Raw genomic sequence first — 24,035 nt, 5'->3', positions numbered from 1 at the left:
GCAAGAAGAAACCATGAGACGGGAGAAGAATCTGGTATTTCCAGAGCTACCACATTATAACATTCAAAATGTTTCATTTTCATACCAGCAAACGGAATTCAACAGCACATTAAAAGGAGTAATACATCATGACCAAGAAGGATTGATTAATCCCTGGGATGCAAGATGGGGTCAACATACGAAATAAATAAATCAGTGTGACCAACAAGGACCTACTCTATAGCAAAGGAAACTCTACTCAGTATTTTGTGATAACCCATATAAGAATCTAAAAAAGAATGAAAATATATAGAACTGAATCATCTGCTGTATACCTGAAACTAACACAACACTGTAAATCATCTATACTCCAATAAAATTAAAATATTTTTTAAAAATAAAGAAAATCAATGTGTTATACCAAATTACAATGAAGGATAAAAACCACATGAACATCACAACTAATGCAGCAGAGCATTTGACAAAATTCAATACTGTTTCATAAAAAAACTGTCAGGTTAGGAACAGAAGGAAATTACCTCAACAAAATATGTTCTACATATGAAAAAGCCCACAGCTAACATCACACTCAACAGTGAAAATCTGAAATTTTTTCTCCTAATACTAGGACAAGACAGGATGCCCACTCTCACCATTTCTAGTCAACACAGTACTGGAAGTCCTAGCCAAAGCAATTAAGGCATTTTAAAAAAAGACAGAAAAAACTGGAAGGAAAGAAGGAAAATTATCTGTCCCCAGATGACATGATTTTATATATAAAAAAGAAAAAACTATAACAGTTCCAAACAGGAGATTCCCTGGTGGTCCATGCTTCCAATGCACAGGGCACAGGTTCAATCCCTGGTTGGGGAACTAAGATCCCACATGCTGCATGGTCCAGCCAATAATAACCAAAAAAAGAGAGAGAGATTAAAAGCGTTGGCAAGGATATGGAGAAACTGGATCCCTTGTACACAGTTGGTGAATCTCTTATATTGAATAGAGAGGCAAAAATCATCAACAAAATACAAACAAATTGAATTAAGTAATATTCCATGACCAAGTGGAATTTATACCAAAAATACAAGCTTGGATAAATATCCAGAAATCAATTGATGTAATATATATTACATAGACATACTAGAACAGAGTACAAAAACAACATCATCATCTCAACGCACAAAAGGCATTTGACACAACTCACCCTTTCATGGTAAAAACACTGAAGAAACCAGAAGTAAAAGAGAACTTCCTCGACCTGAAAAAGGGCATCTAATTAAAAAAAAAAAAAAAAAAAACTATAGCTTCAGTTCAGTTCAGTTGTTCAGTCGTGTCCAACTCTTTGTGACCCCATGGACTGCAGCATACCAGCCTTCCCTGTCCATCACCATCTCCCGGAGCTTACTCATACTCATGTCCATCAAGTCGGTGATGCCATCCAACCATCTCATCCTCTGTTGTCCCCTTCTCCTCCTGCTTTCAATCTTTCCCAGCATCAGGAGTTTTTTCCAATGAGTCGGTTCTTCGCATCAGGTGCCCAACGTATTGGAGTTTCAGCTTTAGCATCATTCCTTCCAATGGACAGGACTGATTTCCTTTAGGATGGACTGGTTTGACCTCCTTGCAGTCCAAGGGACTCTCAAGAGTCGTTTCCAACACTACAGTTCAAAAGCATCAATTCTTCAGCACTCAGCTTTCTTTATAGTCCAACTCTCATATCCATACATGACCACTAGAAAAACCATAGGTTTGACTAGATGGACCTTTGTTGGCAAAGTAATGTCTCTGCTTACATCCTGCTGCTGCTGCTGCTGCTGAGTAGCTTCAGTCGTGTCCGACTCTGTGCGACCCCACAGACGGCAACCCACCAGGCTCCCCAGTCCCTGGGATTCCTATCCTACTTAATGGTAAAAGATTGAATGCTCTCCCCCTAAAATCAAGAAGAAAGAATGCCAGCCCTCATTGTTTTTATTCAAAGGTTCTAGCCAGTGTAACTTGGCAAGAAAATCAAACAAAACGCATATGGACTGCAGAGAAAGAAGTAAAACTACCTTTATTTGAACATGATCTGATCTTGGGTTCAGAAAAATAGAATACCTTAGAAATTATTAAACAAGAGGGAACCACGGCCCAGGTTCAAAAAAATTTCCAAATACACTATGGGTAGATTGTGAATGACTATGTGGTCAGTCACCTAGTTAACAAAGAACAATATATAATATAAAGTAAGCACTATCCCATGCATTTCGGTTATTAGATGGAAGAAAGCTTTCAATCTGCTGTTCTTCAAAGTTTTTCTGTAAAGGGCCAAAAAGTAAACATTTTAGACTTGGGGGCCATATGATGTCTGTAACAATTGTTCAACTGCCATCGTACTGTTACAGTGTGACAGAGAACACATAAAATGAATGGGGCTATCCCAATAAAACTTTATTTATAAAGAAAAAAAAAGCAGCAGGCCAGATTCCTCCCATGGGTCATACAGTTTGCTAACACATGCTCTTGAGCATTAAAGTGAAAAATCTGTAACATCCTACATACATCATACTCATGGCATAAAACTGGGAAGTATGGAAGAGGCAAAAAACTTTCTTAAGACATTAGAATAAAACAGTTGGACATGGGTGGAGTATCTTACAATTAAACTTAACTTTACATCTTCATTATGCCCATTACTACCCCCTTCATTTGCCTCTTCCTGTAGTATCATACTCACTTCAGTATTTCTCCTTGCCTTACCCCAACCTGTCCACACAGCGTTATCAAAGGATTTCTAAGCTGAACTTTCTACACAACTCTGATGATCTGCCATGATCCTGCTTTGCCTATTATCTTATTTCACATGCCATTCTCCCGTACATACCCTATGCTCCAGTCACACAAAATTATTCATCATTCTCCAAAATGCCATCTGTTTAATACTTCTGTGATTTACTTATCCTGTTCTGTTAAAACTTTGCCCCACTATTTCCCTAAATTTCTGGTCATCTGGTCTTCTCTTAACCTTCAATATTCTGCTCAAGCATCTCATCTGGTAGCCTTCCTTAAACTAGAAAGCAGAAACAATTCTTCTAGTCTACTCTACAGCATACATTAAAAGATACTATAACATGGTAATTAAGTGCCAGGAGCCAGCACACAAGATCCCACCCATGACAAGGTCATGAGGAGAGACCTGACAGGCAAGGCAGATCAGGACTCGAGGGACTCCCTGGACCTGCTCGACCATCTACCCCATACCAAACTCTGTCTGTCTACTGTTTACTATATTATGCCTTTCACCAACTCTTCTGGCATTAACAGGGGGCTATCTCCGACCACCTTTCTCTGGAGAAAATCAACTTAGGGCTCTAGTCGATAAGTCTCCTGGGCATGAAAGGAATATGTCAATTCAAACCCCTCTGTTAGCATTCTAACTTGCGTGGCAGGTTTATTCATACTCTTACAACTAACGCACATGATTGTTCACAACTTCCCAACCATGAAAGGCTGGGGAACTTAAACATTCTAAGTCCTAATAGGCAAAGAGCCCTTCGAGGAGTAAAAATTATTAGAATAGTGCTGGTGAAGGATTTCATTGTTGAAACAATGCTTGCTGCCAAGTTTCTATATCCCTTACCCATTGTGTGCCTGGAAGTATATTAGTTAATATAGTTGGTATGTAGGGAAAATAAGTAGTAGCCTTGGTGTTAGACCTTTGCGTTAATAAATTTTTTCTTCATTATAACCCACTGCACCTTTGCCCCATAGGAATGTAACTTTATTTAGTATTTTCTGAGAGTGGCGCCAAACTTTAGAAAAAACACTTTTAGAGAAAAATAAGTTTTCTGGTTGACAAACCTTTATCACAAAAAAGGGTCATAAAATGTTAACAGGCCCTCAGGCCAGAAGATGATGTAAATCACATAAGACTTCTGTATATGAAAAGGTATGCAGAAAGAAAGCCTGGTTTCAATAAGGGTCAGAACTGCTGACCCTGCATGACTCTGCATCTTCCATTCCCCTCTATGTACAACCCACGGTATAAAAGCTCTTTTTAAAAAATAAAGTTACAGACCTGCTCCACCTAAGCTTGGTCTCTCCATCTCTCTCCCCGTCTCTCTCTCCAACTCTGTCCATCCTGAGGGAACCCCTGGATCCTGCTGGGGCTGGACCCCGGCAATTAAGTGTGCAGGCTTTGGAGTCAAATAGATCTAGACCCACATTTCTCCACATCCACATGCATTGTTTACTGTGTGAACTTAAGCAAATCACTGAATTACTTTCTTCATCCACAAAACAGGAATAACTTAATTGTAGTTTTGCTTTAAAGATTGATATAATACCTGTAAAGTGCTGCTGTTGTTTAGTCACTAAGTCATGTCCATATAAAATCTGTGCAACAATGTTTACAGTAGCTCTATTCACAGTTGCAAAATATGTGAAACAAGGTGATCTCCCTCCACGTGCGTGTGTGTGCTCAGTCACTTCAGTAGTGTCTGACTTTATGACCCCATGGACTGTAGCCTGCCAAGCTCCTCTGTCCATTGGATTTTCCTGGCAAGAACACTATAGTGGGTTACCATATCCTGCTTCAAGGGATCTTCTGGACCCAGGGATCAAATCCACATCTCTTGCATTGGAGGCAGATGCTTTACCCCCGAACCACCAGGGAAACCAATCTCCTTCCACAGGTAAATCAATAAACTGTAGTACATTTACACACTGGAATACTCAGCAATAATGTTTTTAACAAAACAGAACAGGATTTCCCTAGGGGCACAATGAATCAGAGTCCACCTGCCAAGCAGGGGACATGGGTTCAATTCCTGGTACGGGAAGATTCCACATGCTTCAGAGCAACTAATTCTGGTAACTGCAACTACTGAGCCCGCATGCTGCAACTATTGAAGCCTGCACACCTAGAGCCTGTGCTCCGCAACAAGAGAAGCCACCACAATGAGAAGCTCACACACAATGAAGAGTAGCTCCATTTACCACAACTAGAGAACGCCCATTCTAGCAACAAATACCAGTGCAGCCAAAAGTAAATAATTTTTTAAAAATACAACAACTCAGAGGAATCTCAAAGGCATCATACTGAGTGAAACCCCTTCTCAAAAAGTTTAATATGTACTATTCTATTTATGTGACAGTCTCCAAAAGACAAAACAAAGAAATGGAGAACAGATTTGTTGCTGCCAGAGGTTAAGAACTGAGGGTGAGTTTGACTAAAAAATACAGCACAAGGGAGGTTTTTGGTGTGATGAAATTGTTCTGTATCCTGATTGTGGTATTAGTTACAAGAATCAATAAATGTGTTAAAACTCATACAACTGTACACCCAAAAATATTCACTGGAAGGACTGATGTTGAAGCTGAAAGTCAATACTTTGGCCACCTGATATGAAGAACTGACTCACTGGAAAAGACCCTGATGCTGGGAAAGATTGAAGGCGGGAGGAGAAGGGGATGACAGAGGATGAGATGGTTGGATGGCATCACTGACTCAATGGACATGAGTTTGAGTAAACTCTAGGAGTTAGTGATGGACAGGGAGGCCTGGCGTACTGCAGTCCATGGGATTGCAAAGAGTCAGACATGACTGAGTGACCGAACTGAACACCCAAAAAGAAGCCAATCACTGTATGATAATTTTTTTAAACACTTAAAACGTTAATTAAAAATTTTAAAGACTATCACTGGGTTGAACAGTGCCTCCCCTCAAATTTATGTCCACGTGGAAACGAGAATTTGACTTTACTTGGTCTTAAAGGATCTTCACAAATACAATCAAATATAAATCACAAATATAATGGATCAAGCTAAAGATGAAGACACAAACTGGAGATATATATATACACAAGACAAGGAATGCGAGAAATCAGAGGCATAGAACAGGTTATTCCTGAGAAGTTCCAACTTTAGTTATACCTGATTTTGGCCTTTTAGACTCCTGGAACATGGGGGGGAAAATGAAGCTGTGCTATTTTAAAACTGCCCAGTTTGTGGCAATTTATTACAGCAATCCTAAGAAACTAACATAGCCTATGATTTCTATTTATGTGACATTCTGGAAAAGGCAAAAACATTGGGACAGAAAAATGAGTGCTTCCTAAGGAATGGGGCTGGGGGACCAAAAAATGCTCTTAGTTTTTACAACAACAACAACAAACATCTGACAATAGATTTATGTATCTTGGGGAGATCTCTCCAGGACTCATCTCCCTTTCAAGGATCTCTCTTCTACCTCTGTATCTCATTGCTAGATTAATCTATCTGTTTTAATGTCTCTTTCGTTTTATAATCTACTCTTCTTTCACCTCCTCCAAAGATTATTTCTAAAGCCAATTTCAACTTTGCCTCCATTTACAGCTTTAAAATTCACAGAAATGGAAATAGGTGACTATGAATTTCCTATGGAAAACTGTGACGTTTCACATGATTTTTTAAAACACTTTCACAATCGAATACACTGTAGAGCCTATATCTTCACCTAGTAAACCACTGTGATTTGAGTCAATGAAGATAGCAATTTGAATCTAAAATCTAGTATAATATTAAAATAATCCATTATTTATTAGTCTTGTCAGGTACAAAGAAACTTAAAACAGGGCCAATTCTTAATACTTTATCATTTATTTTGAGTAATGTTTACTATCACATTAGAAAAATGTGACTGAATGTCTAATGTAAAAAGGTGCTAAAACATTGCCAGCAATAAAAACTAACCTTAACATCTTCATGAAAGGCAGTGGGGAAAAAAAATGTGGAAAGACACATTTCACAAGATTATTTCAGTAACATCTTATCCCATAAGTAACAAACAGAGAAACTACATTTCTAGCCTTATTTTAAATATGTGTCCTATTTATACAAAAATCATTAAATAACCAGGGCATTATGAAATTTGCTTGGGTTCCTTTTCAGAAATAACACATCCAACATAATCAGTTATTTTTATAGGCCATGTCTAATTTATCTTACAAAACTTGATAATTTTATATAGGCCTGTAATTTCTTAAAAGAAGCCACCAAAAAGACATTTCAGAAAACACACAAAACCAGTAAGGAGAAAAACTGCTTGCTGAAGCATTAAGTACAGACAGAGTTCAAAGAGCTAAAATACACAGTGGTATTCAGAGAACTAAAACCAAATGAAGCTAAACTCTCAGCCTTACTAAAATACAAAAGCATACGTGGTAACTAAATATTGAGTAGTCTCCCACGGATAGGGCCACTCAGCCACGCTCCCAAACCCCTACTCAAGTGAAAGAGCTACATATCAAAAGACCTGTTTTGAAAAATCTGTCCTCATTCACCAGCCACTACAATGCAGAATGGACTCCAGCTTCAACCCAGTTGGAAGTGGAAACATGGGGGTTTGAAGTAGTTCTGGTGTATGCAACCAGTAGCCACATTACCCAGGTGAGCTGAAAACTAATTCCTGTTCACTGGGGTCACAGCAGCAAAGACTGTAAGAGCAATGTTTAGATCTCATTCTCCACTAATGACAGCAAAGGAGCTAACTTTGGCTCATGGGTTGACAAAGATACTGACAGAGGGATTAAGAGTTCTTTGGGTTGGGGTAGAAAGTAAATGCTAATTCCCATAACTTAATTTCTCAACAAAAGGAGAGAAACTAACTTAGATCCATTCACAATGGGGAAAAACTGCTTTCCTATTTACTGGAAAAAATTACCTTAATAGGGAAGCAGGATGTAGACCATCCCCTATCCCCCACAACAGTGACACTTTGGCTCTGAACATCGTGTAATGATCTCAGATAATCCAGAGTTCTTCCCCATCTTCCAGCCAAATAGGAATCCAGTGTGAATTTTAAAGCATAGGTGTAAAAAAGACAATTATCTTACTCAAAGAGAAACATGAAGTGAAGTCGCTCAGTTGTATCTGACTCTTTGCGACCCCATGGACTGTATGTAGCCCACCAGGCTCCTCCATCCATGGAATTTTCTAGGCAAGAGTACTGGAGTGGGTTGCCATTTCCTTCTCCAGGGTATCTTCCCGACCCAGGGATCAAACCCGGGTGTCCCGGACTGCAATCAGACGCTTTACCTTCTGAGCCACCAGGGAATCTCAAAGAGAAACATAAGAAGGTACAATTTTTAAGGTTCAACAGTATAAAAGAGTTGAAGGAAACTGGCACCAGAACTGTAACTTTTAACATTCATTTGCTGGTTTGAACTTTGCACCTAGTATTACAGAAGGCAATTTTTCTCCCAGTTCTCCCAAACAGCTTTCGGATAAACATCTTAGTATTAACTATTGTTATAAGCTGTGTCCTGGCTTTGATTATTTACTGCTAGAGTTTAAAGGATTTAACATGCCACAATAAATATAACTACTGTTGTACTACTCTAAATATTGCTCTCTTCTGCCAAAAGTCTTGTGCGAAACTATACAACTGGATTAAATATAAAGCTCAATTTCCTGGTGTCCAAGAACTCTTGTTTCTGACTATCTCTTAAAACCCATAAATTCTCCTCAAAATAAAGACTCTGGATAGCCACCATCCCATCCTTCCAACAAGCCTTTCTCAGATCATTTTTACACATTGTTTAAGAATTATCAGTATTCCCTGGTAGTCCAGTGATTAAGAATCCACCTGCCAATACAAGGGACACAGATTTGATCCCTGTTCCAGAAAGATTCCACATGCCACTGAGCAACTACTGAAGCCCATGTGCCCAGAACCTGTGCTTCACAGCAAGGAAAGGAAAGCCACAGCAATGGGGAGTCTGCACACTGCAGCCGGGGAGTAGCTCCTGCTAACGGCAACTGGAGGAAGCCTGAGAGCAGAAACAAAGACACAGGGAAGCCAAAATAAACATTTCTTTAGAAAGAGAATTATTGAGGAAACCAGATGTCAATAATGAGCTAACAAGTAATGTCTATGTACACTACATAAACAAATTGATGCATTTATATTAAAAGAACTAAAAAGCATAGTTTTAAATATTGTATTAAAAATCCAGGGAAAAAAATCAGAATCATTTATTTCCAAGAGTTCTAAACACTGGGGGCAGAGTGAGTGAGTGAGTGAAGTTGCTCGGTTGTGCCCAACTCTTTGCGACCCCGTGGACTATAGCCTATCAGGCTCCTCCGTCCATGGGATTCTCCAGGCAAGAATATTGGAGTGGGTTGCCATTTGGGACAAATAACCATTTATCCATTAGGAAACAAACAGGATTATCAAAGCAGAGTCAATTTTACACTCCAGTTTGGGCCTGCAAATTTTCACCTTAGTATTCTATTCTAAGACTACCTCCTCTCAAAAAAATCTATAAACAATAAGTTCTGGAGACTGTGTGGAAAAAACGGAACTCTTTGCACTGTTGGTGGGAATGTAAACTGATACAGCTGCTATGAAGAACAGTATGGAGGTTCCTTAAACTAAAAATAGAGCTACCATATGACTCAGCAATCCCACTACTGGGCATATACCCTGAGAATACCATAATTCAAAAAGACACAAGTGCCCCAATGTTCACTGCAGCACTATTTACAACAGCCAGAACATGGAAGCAATCTAAATCTCCATCGACAGACAGATGGATAAAGAAGATGTGGTACATAAATGTAGGGGATAGTAGCCATTAAAGAGGAACAAAACTGTGTCATTTGCAGTAATGTGGATCAACCTAGAGTCTGTCATACGGAGTGAAGTCAGAAAGAGAAAAATAAATATTGTACATTAACGTATATATGTGGAATCTAGGGAAATGGTACCCATGAACGTATATGCAGGGCAGGAAGAGAGACCAGACGTGCGGCCATGGGGGAAGGGGAGGGTGGGACGAACGGAGCGAGCGGCACGGACAGCACACACGAGCATGCAGCCAGCCAGTGGGGAGCTGTGCAGCACAGGAAGCACCGTTTCACGCTCTGCGACGACCGCAGGGGTGAGACGGGGGGGATGCGAAGGAGGCTCCGGGGGGAGGGGATGTATGTGTATATATAGCTAATTCACTTTGCTGTATAGCAGAAACTAACACAATATTGCAAAGCAATTATACTCCAATTAAAAAAAATTTACAAAGACTACCTCCTCTACTTTGAGTCCGAAAGGAACTGAATAAAACATCATTTCAAAGAAAGCAAAATACCGCACACATCTTATTTGTTCTTACAGATAAATGCATGGGAATCCAGCAAAGTTAAATGGAGTGCCCAATCAGGCAAAGATTTCTTAGCTGTGACACCAAAAGTACCATCCACAAAAGATAAAATTGAGAAATTAAGCCTTATTAAAATTAGGAACTTCTACTCTTCAACTTCTACTCTTCATTGGAAAAGACCTTGATGCTGGGAGGGATTGCGGGTAGGAGGAGAAGGGGACGACAGAGGATGAGATGGCTGGATGGCATCACTGACTCGATGGACGTGAGTCTGAGTGAACTCCGGGAGTTGGTGATGGACAGGGAGGCCTGGCGTGCTGCGATTCATGGGGTCGCAAAGAGTCGGACACGACTGAGCGACTGAACTGAACTGAACTCTTCAAAAGACACCATTAAGAAAATGAAAAAAGAAGCAAAAGGCTGGGAGAATATATCTCTAAGATGTAACACTTATCTGATAAAGGGCTTATACCCAGAATTCACAGAGAACTCTTATAACTCAATAATAGACAAACAACCCAATCAAAATGAATGGTCCAAGGTCAGAACAGAAGATGCAGCCAAAAACTGAGATCTCTAGTCTTGCTCAATGTTAATTTCATGATTTAAAACCACAGTTCCATAACTGCTGCTGCTAAGTCGCTTCAGTCCTGTCTGACTCTATGTGACCCCAGAGACGGCAGCCCACCAGGCTCCTCCGTCCCTGGGATTCTCCAGGCAAGAACACTGGAGTGGGTTGCCATTTCCTTCTCCAATGCATGGAAGTGAAAAGTGAAAGTGAAGTCGCTCAGTTGTGTCCAACTCTTTGGGACCCCATAGACTGCAGCCTACCAGGCTCCTCCATCCATGGGATTTTCCAGCAAGAGTACTGGAGTGGGGTGCCATTGCCTTCTCCGGTTCCATAACTGAGCCTCCCCCCAAAAAAGAAAAGAACAACAGGGAAACAAATGAAAAAAAAAAAAATCTATGTCACTGCATACCTGAACTTACTCAGTTTGGTCCATTTCAAAAGTATTTATATATGAAGTCTAGGACTACTCTCAAATCCCTCTTGAACAACAACAGAAAAACCCCTAATAAATAGTACAAAAAAGAAATTCAAAATCATCACACAAAAATCAAGTAATCACTGAAATGATTAAAACAGACTTCTTCCTTTTCAGAATTACAAAAGGTAAAATATTTGTCTGGATACCTCAGAATGATTCATATTTTCTTAGGCAAGCAGTAGCAACAGCAAGTCCTGTAAGAGTGAAGTTTCTTTTTAATAAGATATTAAAACATATTTTCCTTCTCCAAAATAAAATCTGGATGACACAGGGACTTCTTTGCCTAAAGCTTAATCCTTTATAAATGTTTACCCCCCCCAAGTAAATAGTTAAAAGAGAATATAGAATTATAAAACCAAAGAAAATGTAATGAAAATCCTGCCCCAACCAACCTTTACCTTTCCAGAAAGCACTACTTTTAACATTTTATCAAACATTCATTTACTGAGAGACTACATATTAGAGAATGGTTCTAACTGCTTTGTCAATAACAGGAAAGGAGGCGGAACAGCACAAGACCCTAGCACAAGAAATAGCCTACAAGATAATTAAGACACTAAAAAATCAAACAACCAGTTTAAAAAAGGGCAACGAAACTGAATAGACACTTCTCCAAAGAAGATATACAAATAGCATAGGAAAAGAAAGTACCACTAATTACTAGAGAAATGCAAATCAAAACCTCAACAAGATACCACTTCTCTCATCATTAGAATGACTATTCTTTAAAAAAAAAGAAGTGAAATGAAATGTTTTCATGGGTGTAGAAAACTGGAACCCTTGAAAACTGCTGGTGAAAATGTACAAAGGCACAGCGGCTGGGGAAAACACTATGGCGGATACTAAAAAAAATTAACATGGAGTTACTAACAATAAGGTCCTACTATACAGCACAGGGAACTATACTCAGTATCCTGGGATAAACCATGTTGTTGTTGTTGAGTTGTTAAGTCGTGTCTGACTCTCTGTGGCCCTGTGGACTGTAGCCTGACAGGCTCCTCTGTCTGTGGGATTTCCCAGGCAAGAAAACTGGAGTGGAATGCTACTTCCCTCTCCAGGGTATCATCTTGAACCAGGGATCAAACCTGAGTCTCTTGCATGGCAGCCAGATTCTTTACCACTGAGCCTCCTGGGAAGCACTGGGATAAACCATAATGGAAAAGAACAAAGAAAAGAATGTACACGTGCATAACTGAATCATTTTGCTGTACAGCAGAAATTAACATTTGTAAATCAATTATATTTCAATAAAAAAATAAATAAAAACCCACCATGGAATTACTACTTGATCCACCAGTTCCACTTCTGAGAATACACCTAAAGAACTGAAAGGAGGGACTTGAACAGATACCTATACAGCCACATTCATAGCATCATTATTCACAATAGCCAAAAGGTAATCCAAAAGGCCATTGACAGATGAACAGATAAACAAAACGTGATTATACACATAAAATGGGATGTTACTCAGCTTTTTAGAAAGGAATGAAATTCTGAAACATGCTACAACATGAACTTTGAAGACACTGCTAAGTTAAAAAGCCAGACACAAAGGACAAATACTGTATGATTCCACCGATATGAAGTAGCAAGAATAGTCAAATTCTATAGAGACAAAAATTAATGCAGTGATTACCAGGGAGGGGAATGGCATTATTGTTTAATAACACATACAGAGTTTCAGTTTGGAATGATAAATTCTGGAGATGCATAGTGATAATAGGTATGCAGCATGGGAATATATTTAACATCACTGAATTAAACACTTAAAAATGGTTGAAGTTGTAAATTTTATGCATATTTTACCAACATGTTATGCATATTTTACAATGACAAAAAATAATCAAGACAAATAAGTCTATCATTTTCTTTGCCCCTTATTAATGAAAGTATCAATTTAAACAGTGAAATCAACAGAACAGACTGAACATCTATGCTATATCTCCAACTCTCCCAAAACTCCAACAAGAAAAAGGAAAAGTTTAAATCCTGAAGGGCAAAGAGAAAGGGAGAGCAGATGACTGCACATCAATGTCAGCAACATTCTGGACAATAAAAAGCAATAGTAGCCAGGTTCTATACATTTCAATACATACATTAACAGTTTTTAATTAAGACCTACAGTAATTATCTTTCCTTCCAGAAATTCAAGGGTAAAAGATAATCTAGGATTTCCCTTTTACTAGCTTTCCACAGAAGCAAATGCAGCTAATCCCTCTTTGATATTCCTTTCCTTCCACAGCAGACCCATAATTAAATGAACCACCTAAAAATCTCTTTAAATTTTCAAAACAAATGAACTTCAGAATCTAGGTTAGACCATGCTTCAAAAATTCAAAAAACAAATTCTCTTTGCATTAAATGAGACTTGGATTTAGCTCAATTTGATCCTTTTACTGCATTTCTATGATGGCTGCAACTCTGTCTATTTTTCACAGGCTCAGTTCAGTGTTCTTATTCATTGATGAGGGAAAAGTTGCTGTCTCTCAAATATTCTGAATATTCAGGCTCTAACACACCTTAAAGCTCAACATTCAGAAAACTTAAGATCATGGCATCTGGTCCCATCACTTCATGGGAAATAGATGGGGAAACAGTGGAAACAGTATCAGACTTTATTTTTGGGGGCTCCAAAATCACTGCAGATGGTGACTGCAGCCATGAAATTAAAAAACGCTTACTCCTTGGAAGAAAAGTTATGACCAACCTAGACAGCATATTCAAAAGCAGAGACATTATTTTGCCAACAAAGGTCCGTCTAGTCAAGGCCATGGTTTTTCCAGTGGTCATGTATGGATTTGAGAGTTAGAGCTGGACTGTGAAGAAAGCTGAGCGCTGAAGAATTGATGCTTTTGAACTATGGTGTTGGAGAAGACTCTTAAGAGTCCCTTGGACTTCAAGGGGATCCAACCAGTCCATTCTAAAGGAGATCAGTCCTGGGTGTTCATTGGAAGGACTGATGATAAAGCTAAAACTCCAATAGTTTGGCCACCTCATGTGAAGAGTTGACTCACTGGAAAGACTCTGATGCTGGGAGGGGTTGGGGGCAGGAGGAGAAGGGGATGACAGAGGAGGAGATGGCTGGATGGCATCACCGACTCAATGGACATGAGTTTGAGTAAACTCCAGGAGTTGGTGATGGACAGGGAGGCCTGGCGTGCTGCGATTCATGGGTCGCAAAGAGTCGGACACGACTGAGCGATTGAACTGAACTGAACACACTATTAGATTTACTTATTAAGAAGACTACTTACAATGACTACATTTTGCATTTCAGTCAAGAATAAGAAGTTAACTTTCCTGTATATGTCAAGAAAAGTTTCATGAGAAAAGTATAAACAGAACCAAAGGCCTACTGAAAATCAAATTCTGAAAATCATTTTCTCAGGCTATACAAAATAAACACATTTCATGTTTCTACATTTATCAGTTTTAAACATTCTGAATCATAAATTAATTACTGTGTCCAGTTTCTGCAACAAAATTCTACATCTTTTCCACGAGAAAACCTTTTGTCACTGTATCCAAACCTTGGTAAATAAAAAAAATTCCATGTTCAAAGTCTACAGAAGAGGTTAATCAAGATGACCAAAAATGCTAGACTAGAAATGTAATAAGCAGTTGAACTACTTTGATTTTACCTTTTCTATTCTTTTAAAGCCGGGAAATTATGAGACTATATACGTGATCCACCATTAAAGGGGGTGCCACGGCTGACAGTAATGAAGATCCTTATGAAAACGGAGGGGTAGCCTCTTCAGCATTATCCTCACATATCCTAATTATTACAAAAGAACAAACATGCGAAGAGCTTTCAAAATCTGCCTCTTGACTGCAGTGTCCCACTGTCACAGGGTGACCCAAATACAAGCTTTTGTCCCTCACTTTCCATTCTCACTACAACCTCCCTAGCCTGGTCTCCCTGCCTCTGGACCCTATCAACTCTAATAAATACTGTGCTGCTAAGTCGCTTCAGTAGTGTCCGACTCTGTGCAACCCCACAGACGGCAGCCCACCAGGCTCCCCCGTCCCCAGGATTCTCCAGGAAAGAACACTGGAGTGGGTTGCCATTTCCTTCTCCAACGCATGAAAGTGAAAAGTGAAAGTGAAGTCGCTTAGTCGTGTCCAACTGAACGACCCATGGACTGCAGCCTACCAGGCTCCTCCATCCATGGGGTTTTCAAGGCAAGAGTACTGGAGTGGGGTGCCAATAAATACTGTAGACTTCAATATTAACAAAATAAATTTCATAAAATGCCACTTCATCCTACCAGTCAATAGGACTTAAGTTTATCCTAAAAATAAGAAGACTGCTGAAGGGCAGCAGAGTACATTACCCCAAAATATGCCACTTTGGCATAAGAATTATTCTGAACTAAAGAAAATCAAAACTCAGCTGCAAAAGCTCTTTACCTCTCTCCCTCCCACAACTGCCTACATTTACACTGGAAAGGAGGCCTGTACTAAGAAGAGAATTATTACCAGAAAGTATCTTTTTACCTAAGAAACTTAACTACAGGGACTTCACTGTTGGTCCAGTGGTTAACGCTCCACACTCCCAATGCAGGGGGCCTGGGTTTGATCCCTGGTCAGGAAACTAGATCCCATAAGCTGCAACTAAGAGTTCCCATGCTACAACTAAAAGATTCTCAATGCAGCAACTAAGACTCAGCACAGCCAAATAAATGATTTTAGAAAGAAAAGAAACTTAACTAAGTAAGTAACAGGGCAACCTTTATTTTCCAAACATCTCTCCTCTTCCCTTTGTATCACCAGCCCCTACCCCTTTTCCTTATAAGGCTCAGGATATTTATATAAGCCCCTATTATGGCTGCCTTTTGGGTCTCAGTTTTATGAGGCTCCCATACTGTATTTAGGAAATTTGTTTTTCTCTTGTTAATCTATCTTACAGCAATTATTAGACCAGTCAAAGAACCTGAAAGGGAAGAAGAGAAATTATTTTGCCCCTACACTGATCTCTTAATTTTTCTAAACTTTCTGTTCTTACTGGGACCACACAAACCCTCTTCAGATTAATTTAAATTCACTGTACTTTCTTTCACCATCTTAAGTTCATTCCTGCCATTTTCCCATTCTGAATCCCAGTTTTAAATAACTTCCCTCCTCCTCTTTGCCTTAATTTTTCTGTTTACGCCTCATTCAGCCCTAGACAGCAGTAAGGTATCGCCTGAACTTTAAAAATCTCTATGTGAGTAAGGACTCTCTTCCCAGAGAGCAGTGAACATGGGTTATGCAGCAAAAAGTCAAGTCCCAGATCAGAGGTTACAGAACAGCAACCCACAAGACAAAGTCTGCCCACAGTGGTGAATTTGTCTGGCTCACAGCGTTTTTATGAATTCATTATGTTGCCAACATTTAAAAATAAAAATTTCTCACAAAATCTGAAATTTCAGCTTCTCTTCACAAAAAAGATGTTCAGGTCACACTTCATCTATATGCCTCCTGCCCTACCTCCTGCCAGATGGATAAATCTCACCTCAATTTTTTTTAAAAAGTAAACCAAAGCTGCCGAACAGCTGCCCCCCTGGAGTAACATGAATTCCGTAAATCACTTAAGTCCCAATATGCTCTACCATTACTATTTAAATCTAGCCCTTGTAGGCATCTGACTTTACAGTGCTCCCCTTATACAAATTTACTGAATGAATAAATTAAGATGACAATTTTAAGACAGACAAGGTTGGTTAATGATAGTTTTAGAACAGACAAGGTTGGTGATGATGATAATGCGATAATGGTAACAACACTGGCAATTAACATTTCCTGCTTTATTGTGAACCAACTATTGTTCAAGCAAAAATATATTATCTCATTTAATCCACACAAAAACCCTATGGATATACACTATTATTATTCTCGATTTATAAATGAAAACACTAAGGCACAGAGAAGTGAAGCAAATCAGCCAAGGTCACATTGCCAGTACTCAAGGTACAGCAAGAATTCAAAATCAGATAGTCTAACTCCAGGGAACACTGTTAATCCCTACAATATGATTCCTTAAGACTACCATCCTTTCTTCTGTGACCAACTGAATTAACTGCCTGGAACGAAGACTCAAGAGACTAAATTTTAGAGCCTATTCTTTCTTTGCACAAATGACTAAGAAGCAAACCAAAGTTTACCTAAATGCAGATGGCATTTTTGAATTTTTTTCCTCACCTTAAAAGAAAACTATATCTGTAACTGAAGTATTAGGGAATCCAATCAAACTATATATTTGCTATCAGACTACTCCTGGAGTAAGGTAAGCTCAATAATGAGATGAATCCTTAGTTCAAAACTACAAAGTGATGATACAGCACAAAACTCTTCTCTTTCTTGGGGTAGAAGGATATATCTACGAGAGTAAACAGTGTGCAGACATGAAAAGAATTAAGTTTCTTGAGGGCAGGAACTGCTTTTTTCCATGAGTTCCTGCAATTAGCACATATTCAGTTATAATAAAGGAACCAAGAAATCCAAACATCTTAAATTGAAATGCAATGAAGTCCTTATTATAGCATTTATCATCTTGCTTTTTTACAATAATTACTAGTGAATAGTTTTATTTTCCTCACAAAAACACAAAATCCTTGAGGTAGAGTATCCCTTGGAAACTAGCATAACAGGGCTCAATAAACGCTTGCTTAATATTACAAGCTCAACATTTCTTCCTGCAGGTCTCTCAACCAGTGTTTAAAGCAGAAAGAGAATTCCTTGGTGGTCTAGTGGTTAGGACTCCGCGCGTCCACTGCAGGGGGGGAATGAAGATCCTACAACCTGCATGGCCCAGCCAAAAATAAAAAATAAAGTAGAATTTAAAATGGCTTCTCATTTATAAAGCAATGGATGCTTTGAAGTCCTATTATAAGATATTTTTGAGACCAGTCCCACATTGTATCAACAAAGCCCTGAAAAATTGGTGAGCTGGCATAAGCAGCACAAAGAATAATCAAAGAGCTGGAAGGAGAAAGCATCATGTTCATACATTCAGTAGAAAGTAATGCAGTCCAGAGATTTAAGCAAATTGCTCAAGATCACAGAAATTAAGTAACAAGCAATATCAAGGCCGGAACACGTATTTCCTGAATGCTGGCCCAGTTTTCTTTCCACAAAGAACTACTCTGTGAGCTCAGGATGAAATGGATACTTTTAGAAATATTTTAAAGATATTTGGTATGGAGGATGATCTTCCCCAGTACATAACTTTTTGTGAGGTATTACACCACCACTAAAGGTATGAAATTTGCCTTGTTCCAACCATTGCAGATAACGCCATCTTTTCCCCTGTTGTTCTACATACTTTTTTCATTTTCATTTCATACTTTCATTATCCTCTGAGAATTCTTCCTCTCACTGCCACTGATTTATCTACTTTTCCTCTCATCCACTTCCTTTCTTTAGTATCTCACAAACCACCCTACCATCTCCTTTTCTCTTTGTAATTATTTAAAAAAAAAAAAAACCCCACAGATTAATCACACATTTGATTATAGACTAACCTGGGATACCATAATAAGCAAGCCATAGCCTTGGTCTCTTGGGATTTATGAGGCAATTTGTTAACAAAAATATAAACTAAACACAAAGAGTCACAAAATTTTACTATGATTTTACAATGGGGACAAGAAGCTTAAGTACGGACGGGACATTCCTATGAAGAGAGGTGGTAATAACAACAGTTGCAAGGTTAGGGTTAAGCAAATGAAAGGGATCCTCTTTCCTATACGGCTTTCTCACCAACCAATTCATGTGCTCTGCTTCCTTTACTCCCTATCCTCTTGCTGCTTGACTTGTCCTGCGCTCTACTTTTTCTCTTAACCAGCAGACTTCCTTTCCTTCCTCCTGGTCTTTTTTTTCCCCTCTCCTGATCTTTTCAGATGCATCTGTCCTGTCCTGTTTTCCTTTTCAATATTACTGCCAACCCCTCCCACCTTATAAATCTGGATAATGGCTTCAGATGGGAATTCACTTTTTTCTAAAGATTTAATATGTATCATTTTATTTGATCCTCACAACAATGCCAGGGAGGCAGGCAGAAATCAACATAACTACTTTACATATAAACTAAGTCTTGCCAAGATTAAATACTTTGCCAACAATCAAGTTTGTCAGCAGCAAAATCAAATCAGAACCCAGACCTTTTCTTTCCAAGTCCTCTATTCTTTTTCCATTGAACTATATTGTTTTCTTTTTAATTCCTACATATTTTAACCAATATATGTGCACATGTATGGACAAGTATAGAGATAAATGTTTCTAAAATAGCACAAGAGAGAGAAGTATATGACTGTATAGGGAAGCTATTTAGAAAAACAAAAGTCAAAGGACCCAAATTAAGAATACAATGTAGCTCACAGGCTAATCCTTGTAGAGGCAGCATGGGTTTCAGATCCAAATGGAAACTATGTCTTCAACCAAGTGATGTAGGCAGCATCAACAATGGTCTCTCCCCATACTTCCCACAGCTGTTAACAGGACCAGTGCTCACCCTCAGCATCATTTCTGACCCCCACTCTCTTTCACAAGCATGCCACCATACCTGAAGTTTTCACTGTTTGCAGTCACTTCTTTGGATTAAGGCGCTGTCTCCAGAAGGCCACGGTTAAATGCATGTTACCTGAGAAAGGAAGGAGGATCCGTTAACACATTACTCCTGTGTTTAAACACATCAGATCAGCAATGACCTTTGGAATAGGACAGCACAATGTCCTTTAAAAAGTTTCACAGAATAGATAATTTTTGATGGAGCAGGCAGGATAGTAAGGTTAAATTGGGAAGAAAATGATTCACGCATACAATAAGGTAACTCCCCACCTGCGTATAGCTACATGGCAAAATGAGGATGGCCATACAAATACACACTCTACCTTTTGAGGTCACAGTAAGGACTATCCCTGCAACTTGGAAGCTCCTAGGGATAAGAAAAGAAAAAAGTACTCCAAGGATCTGAGTATAGTCAATTCTGTAAAGAAGCAAAGAGCTGAGTTGGCATCAGTCCTCCAAGGACAGTACACTGCTAGACTGAAAGAGGACAGAAAAAAGGAATAGATTCTGGTTAACTACTTCTAGTTGTGAGGCTAGTTTCCAGCCCAACATTTTTAGCAGAGGGCTGACCTCTTAGTGAGAGAATGCTGCCATTCAGTTCTTCAACCCCACTTGCTAATTTATATTGACTCAAAGCCAGTATCATTTACAGCCACAAAAATCAACATGCCTTTACTGAGTGCATATTATAAGCCCAAAATTTGGCTAGGTGATATAAATATGGGGTTGGGGGGGAGGGGGGCCTTTAATACACTTTTGCCTTAACCCATACTATAGGGTAACTCCTCACCTGCGTATAGCTACATGGCAAAATGAGGAGGGCCATATAAATACATACTCTACCTTTTGAGGTCACAGTAAGGACTATCCCCACAACTTGGAAGAAACCAATCCCCTAAACCCAAAACAGAGAAGGGTGAGGAACAAGAAAAGGCGGCAGAAGGTGGCTATTTTTCTGTGAGTTTAAACACAAATTTCCTAAGCCAGAATGAATACAACTCACTTCTAGGCCAAAGTTCCTTGTTAAACTCTGAACTAAACAGTCAAGAGGCACAGGCTAGAAATACTTTTTCTTTTGGTCTAATACCAAAAGTTCTTTAGTAGTACACATTCATCTTGGTACACTGGAGAACAGACTAAGAGTTACAAAACGTGGTTCTACTTTTAGCTCTGATTCTTTGTTTAAAAAAACAACAACAACAACAAAAAAAACAGAAAAGGTTGGACTAGTCAAGAATAGCATATACCTGGCACATATATTGATACCAACCACTAGATAACTAGTGTCCACAGGAGTCATCACTAATCAATCGTAACTCACTTTCCCAGAGAACCCTTATGATTAAAATCCTTCTCAACACAGGGCTTCTGGCAGCTACTTCAAGTGAAAGTTGGCCCATAAATCAAAATGTATCTGCTACTGTGGACTAGATAATCTCAACAATCTCTTCCAACTCTTTAATATGTATTATTTATTTATTTGGCTGTGCTGGGTCTCAGATGTGGTATGTAGAATCTTTAGTTGCAGTATGTGGAATCCAGTTCTCAGAACTGGGATTGAACACACAACCCTTGCATTAGGAGCATAGAGTCTTGGCCACTGGACCACCAGGGGACTCCCCCAACTCTAAAATTCTAAAACCAAGTTTCTGAGGGTGGGAGAAAAAACACTTCCCAAAAAGCTCATAAATCAATAGCATTGATAGCCATAAATTTCAGTCTAATCTCTAAATTCTACAAATTGCACCTGATCAAGGATGCTAACAACAAATTCTGATACCATTAACATATATAACCGTGCAATACTATTCTGATTTGCTAATGGGTTCTTTTGACAGAAAAGGAACCTTTTACCCAGAATGGCCCTAAAGAAATCCTCATACAAAAATAGGACAATATTGCACTAGTAAAGAACTAAATTTAATCCCTTGATCATGCCCACAGCCTCTCAATGAGGACAAGCCTTTCACTTCTCACCTAAACCACTGCAACAGCCACTCTTCTGTCCTTTCACTCATGCCACAAAGCAATCTTCCTAAAGCAAACATGTACTCAATATCATTTTCCTGTTAAAAATTCTGTTTCTAAAAAAAAAATAAATAAAAAATAAAAAAATCTGTATCTATTGCTAACAACATAAAACAAGTTTTTTTCTTGCCTCACATCCATAATGCTCTCCTTCCCCATCCCACTCCCTGCTCCCTTTTATCTTCCACAATCCTGTGTTTACTAACAGTACTGAGGTGTTCCCTCTGCCCTGTCCTTCCCTTTCTCCATTACGATAACACTTCAGCTAAGACCCAACTTCAGCTTGAAGCAGATTCTTCCTCCTCAAATCAGACACAACTGATTACCTCCTCTTCGATCTCAAAGCTTTTGGTTTATTCAAAGTATTGTCTCAAAGGTTTCCAAAACCATCAAAATTGCCTTAGGCAAGTTTTAATCCTCAAGGCCGACCCAAACCTATTAAATCAATCTCGGGAAATAAGGCTCTGAAATTTCTACTTTTAAAAAAGCTGCCCTGATTATTTTAATGACCAAATTTGGGGGCTACTGGTTTGTCTCTTCCAGTTGGTGTAAAGATGTTTCTTTAAGGAATGGAAAAATGATTTACTCTAGAATACACTGAGGAATTATCCTGCACTTGTTTATTTCATATCGTTGTTGACTTGACTCATATGCTGAAGATGAAGGAATTCCTTTCGGACTCACACCCAAAAAACTTATATCCACTGTTGAAAACAGCAGGTGAATTTCCACCTTCATTTCTAAATCTTAAAAATGAAGTAACTGTAACCTGAGTAAACCTATGAATACACGATTAAGACTCTCACCAGACCTGCTCTGAGAACTTTATTTCGGCAGAGAAACAACTCTCTAGCCCATTTTGAGGGTGGAAATACACTGCCTCTAGTACTTCCCTAAGATCTAATTATATTAGGAATACATGCAAGACTCAAACTAAGTACAGTGATAGATGGATGGCTCAAGTGCCTCGTTAATTTTCAGAGAAAAATTCCCTGAAATGTCTCTTCCTTCCCCACCCCTCACTCCCAAAAAATACACTGAAGCTGAATAACAGCGGAAAATCTAACAAGATACAAACATGAGCAAGAAAACAAGGTGAGTTGTTACTGGGGAATCGTGGATTTCGGGTAGTTTGCAAATCCACCAGGTTACATCGCTAACTTGAGGCCCAGCGTCTACCTGGGGCGCAGAGATCCTGTGTTTCGCTCTACGTCGCGGCCCGGAGCAAAGTCTAAGAACTTGAGTTCCCCACTTAGTCCCCACCAAGTCCTGACCTCATCACGGCTACTTTTTCCTTCTCTCCGCTAAAGAAAAGGGCACTTTCAGGAGGAAGGGCAGTGACAGCTCCACGTCTGCAAAACTCGGCGCCGGCGGGGCCGCTGCGGCGGCGGCGGGCGCCGACGACGACGCCGGGGCCGGGACCACCACGCTGGGGGACAATAGACGGAGGGGAATGGAAGAGAGAAGAGAGGCAGCCGCTGTACTTGGCCCCTCTCGCTGGTGCGAGCTCCAAAAAGTCTCGGGAAGGGCAGCGGGTGGCAGGTGGGCCCGGCCGCCGCCCCTCGCAGGGCCACGTCGCCCGCCCCGGCCGCTGCCGCGGGGCCCCTCGCGTAGGCCGGGCCGCAGGAGCAGAGCCCCCGGGCGGGGCTGACGGGCTCTGGGCTGGACCCCGGGGGCGCCCGCTGGGGCCCAGTTCTCTCAGAACTTGGCGCCCGCGAGGAGAGGGGCTCCGACCATCTGAGCCCAACAGGGGCCGCTCGGGGCTTCCAGATGACCCATCCCCGCCACCCCTCCGCCCGGCCCCTGCCACTAGCCCGAGCTCCCCGCGCCCACCACGGGCACCGGCTCTGAGGGAAGAGGAAGCAGCCGCGGCTCGGGTCCCGGCTGACGCGCCGCACTCCTCTACCTCTCGCTCTCCTCCGACGTATTCATCCAGGACCCTCCCTCTCCCCAAAATTGCCTCCAGTCCGCCCGCGGGTTTTTACCGGGACTCGGGGCGGCGGCTACTCTTCAGTCCCTCGACTAAGATGGCAGCCGGTCCCGATTCCGGACCACAGCTACTAGAACGAGTTGGCGGCCAACGCGCAGGCGCCTCCAGCTCCGGAGTTATCAGGACTACAAGCCCTAGAAGTCCTTGCGCACTAACCAGCTGCCGGCAGGAAGAGCCAGCGGAGGCTGGTGAGCGCAGCTAAATCCGAGCTTGCATTTAGCTAGGTGGGAGGGACTCTTGGATTACTCCCGGTCAGTTCAGTTGCTCAGTCGTGTCCGACTCCTTGCGACCCCAGGAATGGCAGCACGCCAGGCCTCCCTG

General features: G+C 40.3%; 1 protein-coding gene across 2 annotated transcripts in view; it reads right to left on the bottom strand.

Annotated features, from left to right (window-relative positions):
* ITCH (itchy E3 ubiquitin protein ligase) overlaps positions 1–23,770 on the bottom strand; it is a 99,471-nt gene extending 75,701 nt beyond the window's left edge. For both annotated transcript variants that reach the window (XM_052651310.1, XM_052651311.1), the window contains exons 1-2: positions 23,710–23,770; positions 19,692–19,769 (exon numbers count right to left, since the gene is read on the bottom strand). The gene's annotated coding sequence lies outside the window, so the exon portion shown is untranslated. The remainder of the gene's footprint in view (positions 1–19,691; positions 19,770–23,709) is intronic.
* Between the last annotated feature and the right edge of the window lie 265 nt (positions 23,771–24,035).

This window comes from Budorcas taxicolor, chromosome 13 (genome assembly GCF_023091745.1).
Source record: "Budorcas taxicolor isolate Tak-1 chromosome 13, Takin1.1, whole genome shotgun sequence".
In the NCBI taxonomy this organism is placed as follows: domain Eukaryota; kingdom Metazoa; phylum Chordata; class Mammalia; order Artiodactyla; family Bovidae; genus Budorcas; species Budorcas taxicolor.
The sequence above is the reverse complement of the archived record's forward strand: the minus strand, read 5'-3'. Positions and strand labels throughout refer to the sequence as shown.